The sequence below is a fragment of the Lucilia cuprina genome, chromosome 6, assembly GCF_022045245.1.
Source record: "Lucilia cuprina isolate Lc7/37 chromosome 6, ASM2204524v1, whole genome shotgun sequence".
Lineage (NCBI taxonomy): Eukaryota > Metazoa > Arthropoda > Insecta > Diptera > Calliphoridae > Lucilia > Lucilia cuprina.
This window is the reverse complement of record NC_060954.1, coordinates 7809474-7817036: the sequence shown is the minus strand read 5'-3', so window position 1 is coordinate 7817036 and position 7563 is coordinate 7809474.

The window sequence follows — 7563 nt, the reverse complement described above, 5'->3', positions numbered from 1 at the left end:
TAGAACTGAACTAGAACTGAACTAGAACTGAACTAGAACTGAACTAGAACTGAACTAGAACTGAACTAGAACTGAACTAGAACTGAACTAGAACTAAACTAGTACTGGCTAAAAGTTAAAAGCGTTTTCCTCTTTAGATCTTATTACACCCCTGCTTTTCTTATTCGTTACTTTTATGTGTTTTCTTGTCAAATAAAAAAGTACTTGCATTAACACAAAGTTTTTTTATTCTATATTTGTAGGTTTTCTTACATTTAAAAAGTTGCAACTCAAAACATGCAACACAGTTTTTTAGCGATTTACACAGAAATTTTGATTAAAAACTCATGTTTACATGGAAAACATTTTGTAAATGCGGCAAAGACATGTAGAGGAACAACACTAAGGTTGAAATGGTAAGAGAAGAACATTTTAAAAAATAAACATATGTATATTCAAAATAAAACGATTTAAAATTTTTCAAAATTCGAATAATTTTATTAGATTATTCGAACAATTTTAATCGGTTATTCAAATATTCGATACAATTTTGTACTATTATAAGAAAAAATTTTTTTATGAAATATCAAGACAGCTATACAAATTGAATTTAATCGATTATTACAAAAATTTCTATTTTCGAAATTTATTCGAGTATTCGAAAAATTTTATTCGAATTTTTGAAAAATTTTATTCGAAAAATTTTCTATTTTTCATTTATATCGTTCAACTATTCAAATTATTCGATTTTATTTTATTATTCGAATAAATTATTCGATTTTATTTTATTATTGGAATAAATTATTATTCGTATAGGTTTTTCAATTAAAATTGATTTTATTAATCAAATAATTATGTTTATTCGGTTTTTCTTTTAATTGTTTCGATTATTCGAATAAAATTATTCGAATAATCTAATAATTATTCGCATTATTTTATTCGTATAAGTTTTTTCAATTAAATTTTGATTCTTTTAATCAAATAATTGTGTTTATTCTATTATTGGTAGAATTTTATTCGATTATTCGAATAATCTTATTTGAATAAATTATTCGCTAAATTTTATTCGTATAGCTTTTTTCAATTATTTTAATAAAATTTAATTCTATTTAAAAAAAAATTATGTTTATTCGGTTATTCGAATAATTTTATTGGAATAAATTATTCGCTAAATTTTATTCGTTTTCTTTCAGTTATTTCAATTTAAATTGATTTCATTAATCAAATATTTGTGTTTATTCGGTTATTGGTGTACTTTTATTCGATTATTCTAATAATTTTATTCTAATAAATTATTCACATATTTTTATTCGTAAAGGTTTTTTTCAATTAAAATTGACTTTATTTATTAAATTATTATGTATATTCGATTTTTGGTAAATTTTATTCGATTGTTCGAATAATTTTATTCGAATAAATTATTCGCATAATTTTATTCGAAAAGTTTTTTTCAGTTATTTAAATTGATTTTATTAATCAAATAACTATGTATATTCGTTTATTATTCTAATAACTTTATTCGATTATTCGAATAATTTTAATCGATTATTCAAATAAAATTAGTTTTTTTAATTAAAATTGATTCAATTGATCAAATAATTGTGTATATTTGGTTATTATTCGAATAATTTTATTCGATTAATTTTATTCGATTATTCGTATAACTTTAATCGATTATTCGAATAACTTTATTCGCTTATTTAACTTAATATAAAAAAATTATTCGATTATTCGAAAATTATTCTTTTTGAAACTGTTTTATTTGAAAAAATCCTTTTATTTTGAAATTTTGCTTAAACCATATGGCAGCTTTGTTACAATCCTAAAGAGAAAAAAGCAAACAGATAACAAGGCTTCTAAAGTACAAATGAACATGTGGCAACTACTCTCATAATCCCAGAGAGAGTGTAAAAGAGAGCAAGAGAGAGCGGTTTCTAGAATACAAAAGATCATAAATGGTTTTTCCACAGAATTTAGTTTTTCCTTGTTTTTCCGTTGTTTTCTTCACATTAATTTTCCGAATTGTGTATTGTTGTTGTTTTTTGTTAAACCCAAAAAAGAACAGCCACTGTGATATAAACTATTATATGTTTTAATACATCACTGCAACTGTACTCTCTTCAATTTGAACAAACAATAAAAAAAAAAAATACGAAGAAAGGCATCATCTTTGAGACCTTTCTTCAGTTGTAGGAAAATTTCAAGGTTAGGATTAAGATTTTTTAGAAAATAGAAAAAAACAAAATGAAGACTTAAAGCCAACACTAAAGGTAAACTATAGGTTTTTATGATGAATTTTATTGTAAAACTAAAAAGAACAGCCACTGTGATATATGAAATGGAAATATTAGAAAACTACATCACAAGCAACAGTTCTTTTTAATTAAACAATTAATTGATGTAACTAAGGATAGCCGTTTTAATTAAACTATTAATTAATATAACTAAGAAGTTGATTTTTTTTGGAAAAATGCTGTTTAACTATTAAAAGTAAAAAGAACAGCCACTGTGATATAGACAATCAAAATAAAAGAGACTATTTCACAGCCACTGATCTCTAGACTTGAAAAAGTTTTAAATTTTTTTAAATTTTCACTTTAAACATTTTATTTTTTTAAAACAAATTTGAAGCTTGAAATCTTTACAATATAAAGGAAAATCACTGTGATATGTTCATAAATTAAACTCATATCACAACGATCGTTCCTTTGATTGTAAAAGATCAGTTGTTAATTTTTTGAAATTTTCAATTGCATATTACACCAGATGAGTTGATAAACAACGAATTTCAATGGTTGTCTAGCTTTATGAGTTTTATAATCATCATTAAAGTCTAAACTACCACTGGAATTAATTGTTTTTTTTTTCATTTCACTATTATCACGATCACTTTTTTTCTCTCTTTCAGCACAAAATGTTGTTTATTCTAAAATTATAGCACGAGTGTTCGGTCTAGTCACTTAATATTGTTTAGAAAAGAGACTATACCGACAATCGCCATTTAATTTTAAAATATTGTTTTTTTTTCAAATTCACTAAAATTCCAATACTTTTCTTAAAAATTGCTGCTTTTCTCTTGCCACCCTTAATGAGACACACTTTGCCCAGTGTTGATCGCTTGACACTAAACAACAAACTGAGCAAATTGTATCCCACTAAAGATCAGTTAACCATTCTGTTACTTATTTTTCTCACACACTCTCACTCTCACCAAATCTATCACTAAACACACTCTTTTTTTGTTTGTTTGAGCTGAACTAATAATGGAGAGTTGTTTTTAATGATTATAAGACAAACTTCACCCAGTGATGACTATAGATCAATAGAATTTTGAAAAAAAAACATCATTTAACCGGAACAAGGTTTGTCGTATAATTTAAAACTTTTTTTTGTTAGGAGACAAAAATGATCGTAGAAATATTTTCTATAACAAAATGTTTTTAGAAATAAATCTTTTTCTTGTCACAATTGCTGTAATGTTATGATGAACAGATGCCAATGAACTGATGTCTTCTCTCAATTTAGTTTGAGTATTTATACTAAAATTTAAATATTGGCATTTAAAGTAGTTTCAACTATAAAACAGAGTTCAGATTAAGTATACATACCTGCTAGTTCTAAGAATTATTGTGCTAATTACCTTAGCTCATGATCCTTATAACTTAAGCTATACCTAAGAGCTAAAGAGCAAGAGAGAGGAAGAGGTAAGGAAAACCGAGAGCAACTACTAGTGAGTATAATAAGTGATCATAAAAGGCTCATTTATTTATTACCTGTTGCTAAGTTTTTGAAGGTCATTTGCCGCATTTTGTAAATTTCTATACTTTGTAAATATTTGCTTGATCAATCGAAATTATAGAATATAGAATTGAATATATTATTAGAATCATATTACAAATTATGTTAATATTTGATAAATTCCCTAATTACCACAAGAGAAAAGTGTTACCGGATATCGGTCGGTTTTCATATGTAACCTCAAAAGACTAAAAACTTTAAATTCTTAAACAAATTGATCTATTAAGATCCATAGTAATTATTCTAGACAAAAGTCTAAACTATATAATTATTATGGCAATTGAATCTTTGCTTTGAAACTAAAAAGGATCACATTTACTTGGTCGAATTTTTACAGCAGTCGAACTTTTACAATAACTATATAGTCAATGGTATATTCCCCCCGGGGGCATGTTACCTTGGCGAGACCTCTGCCTTGGTGTTATTGCAATCCTGGGGTATAAAGAGGTGGTCAATACCTCCAGTCTGGCCGGGACTGAAAAATTGGTTACAGTCTACTGCTTGGCTTAGTCCTTGCATAGATTGTCAGAGGTCAGACCAGAGCATTGCATAATCTGGTACTACGGGTGGACAGTTGCCCGCAGGACTATGTCCTGGCTGATCAGTTAGTTGAGGTTCCTTCGGGATCCACGTAGTGGCTGAGGATTAAACCCAAATTCGCGGGGAGATTAAGTGGCGGTTAAAAGACTGATGCATGATAATAGTCAATATTTCGGGATAAGTTCGATGCTGTTTGGCGGAAACAACAAATACCCCACATAGGAGTTACTATGGGACTAAGCGTTAGAAATGATTTGGTATTAATTGTATATGGTACAAGATGAATGTGAGGTTCGGCTACCTAATGAATGTGTCGTATGTTTTTTATCTTATGAATGTGTCGAATGAATGAGATGTATGCTGGGTTGAATGATGATGGATAAAAGGTAACATATACATATTATACCATTGAATTTTCCTTCCTTATCCAGATATGTTCAGAGTATACTCTGTTCATATCAGAATTACCGCAGTGTGTCCCTGTGAGTAAGAACAATGTCTACGGCTTATTGATGGATCGTACTTCGGTCGACCGGTTACGTCTCTAGGGGCTGTTGCCGAATCAATAGAGGCCATCGAATGGTCAGAGATTAGATAGCTCGAGTACTCCAGCAAAGTACTTGTGCATGGACTGGGCAAAGCCAATGTACAAAAATTGCCACCTGAGTTCTTCATTGAAGAACAAAAGGGCGAAGGACCGTTCTCAAGTCTACCCAGTGGTTGAAAAAGACCACCGTGAGATAAGGCTGTCAAGGCAGGTGCTCACGTTAAAACTCTCGACATTCGGTCCATGGTATATATACAACATATCTCGTGTACAGTTAAGATCGGTTCATTATTTCACCTAGCCCCCATATAACTGAACCCCCGAATAGTGTCTGTAAACCTTGTAATCAAACTACAGGTCGCAATTTTAAAGATAACCTATAAAAACTGTTGGGATCGGTCCGTTATTTCACCTAGCCCCCATACAACTAAACCTCCGAATAGGGCTTGTAAACCTTGTAATCAAACTATTTTGAAGATAGTTCAATGATATTTGGCACACGATATTCTATATTTTAAGGGACCAAGCCTATGGAAAATAATTAAGATCGGTCCATTATTTCACTTAGCCCCCATACAACTGAACCCCCGAATAGGTCTTGTAAACCTTGTAATCATACTATAGGTCGCAATTTTGAAGATAATTCAATGAAATTTGGCACATGATCTTCTATGGTATCGTAGATTAAAAGCTATTGAAATGGTTAACTTCGATCCATTATTTCGCCTAGCCCCAATACAACTGAACCCACCAAATAAGGTTTTTAAGTTCACATACTCGTATCTCGACAAAAAGCTGCAAAACCAAGTTCCATGCTATTATTGATGAACCTCATGATCTTTATAATTATAGGACCTCATTAGGGCCTAGCTCCTATAAAAGGTCCCCTTCGAAATTTGTCTATTTTTGTCTAATAACTATTGATTATATATTCATTTTAAGTCTTCCCTGTATATAGTCTTTACTATAGAATCTGACTATAGTTTGATCCAGATTAATCTATAGTCATAACATGACAGTCATGATAAGTCGATAATCTTGACTATTTATTAGCCTATAGACTTAACTAAAACTTTAGTTTAGTCTTGACTGTAGTTTAATCTATAATTTTATCTAAAGTCTTGACTATAGTCCATAGTTTTAACTAAAGTTTAGTCTTGGTTATAATTTAGTATACAGTCTTAACTAACGTTTAGTCTATAGTTTAATCTATCGTTTTAACTATAATTTAGTCTGTAGTGTTTAGTGTAGTTTAGTTTATAGCCTTGACTATAGTTCAGTCTATAGCCTTGACTACAGTTTAGTCTGTAATGTTTAGTGTAGTTTAATTTATAGTCTTGACTATAGTTTAGACCATAGTTTGGTCAATAGTCCAGACTATAGTTTAGTCTTGACAATATTTTAGTACATTTCATAAGAGTAACTTCATTAAAAGTACTTTTTTACCAAAAAGTACAAAATGTTAATACAATTATATTACCAGCAAACTCTTCTTAAAAATACACTGCAAAAAAACTCCTATTAATATATTTCGTACCTACCTTTACCGTATTACCACTTTACACATTCTTCCATCTCTGTCCCGTTAATACCTGTGAAAATTTGAATTTTGTCGCCTGTTAAATCACGCTGCTGCGCTACACTTAAGCATATACCTAAGAATAAAAACTTCGCTATACAACCGTTAGTTATTTCTAACAATATGCAAGCTGTAAGATGAAAACGCATACAAACACAATAGATTTACTTAATCCTGGTCATAAAATTAAACAAGCAATAAAATTTACAAAATTTGTATTTACTGCAAAACATCTATTGCTGTTATTTCTAATAACAATATACCAACAAAATAAGGATATTCCAAGGCTTTAAGTTAGGGACTAAAATCGTAATAACAAAAAGGACATTTTAGTTAATACATACAAACGTTTAGGAAGGAATCGAGTATTTTCCAAAAATAAAAAGCAACAATTTTAAAAGGTTGGTAGGAAAATGAGAGAATTTGTCATTTGAAAAGTGATTTGCTAAATTAGTCTAAGCTAAAGACTAAACCATACACCAGACAAGAGAAGATACTATAGGCTAGTCAATAGTCTAGTGTATAGTTTTGAATATAGACTAGTCTATAGTCTTATCTATATACTAGTCTATAGTCTAACCTATAGACTAGTTAAGTTTATAGTCTAGTATTTACTCTAGTCTTTAGTCTAGTCAATAGTCTAGTCTTTTCTACAGTGTAGTCTATAGTCTGGTCTATAGTCTATATTCTAGTCTATAGTCAGTCCACAGAGTATAGTTTAGTATATTGTCTAGTCTATAGTCTAGTTTAATGTATGGTCTATAGTCAGTCCATAATCTAGTCTTTAGTCTAGAATATAGTTTAGTATATAGTCTAGTCTGTAGTCTAGTATATAGTCTAGTTTAGAGTCTAAGTATAGTCCATAGTCTAGCCTATAGTATAGTCTATAGTCTAAACTTTAGCCTAAACTATAGTCTTGTCTATAGTCTAGTCTATAGTCTTGTCTATATTTTAGTGTATATTTTAGTCTATAGTCTAGTCTATAGTCTAGTCTATAGTCTAGTCTATAGTTTAGTCTATAGTCTAGTCTGTAATCTAGTCTATAGTCTAGTCTATAGTCTAGTCTATAGTCTAGTCTATAGTCTAGTCTATAGTCTAGTCTATAGTCTAGTCTATAGTC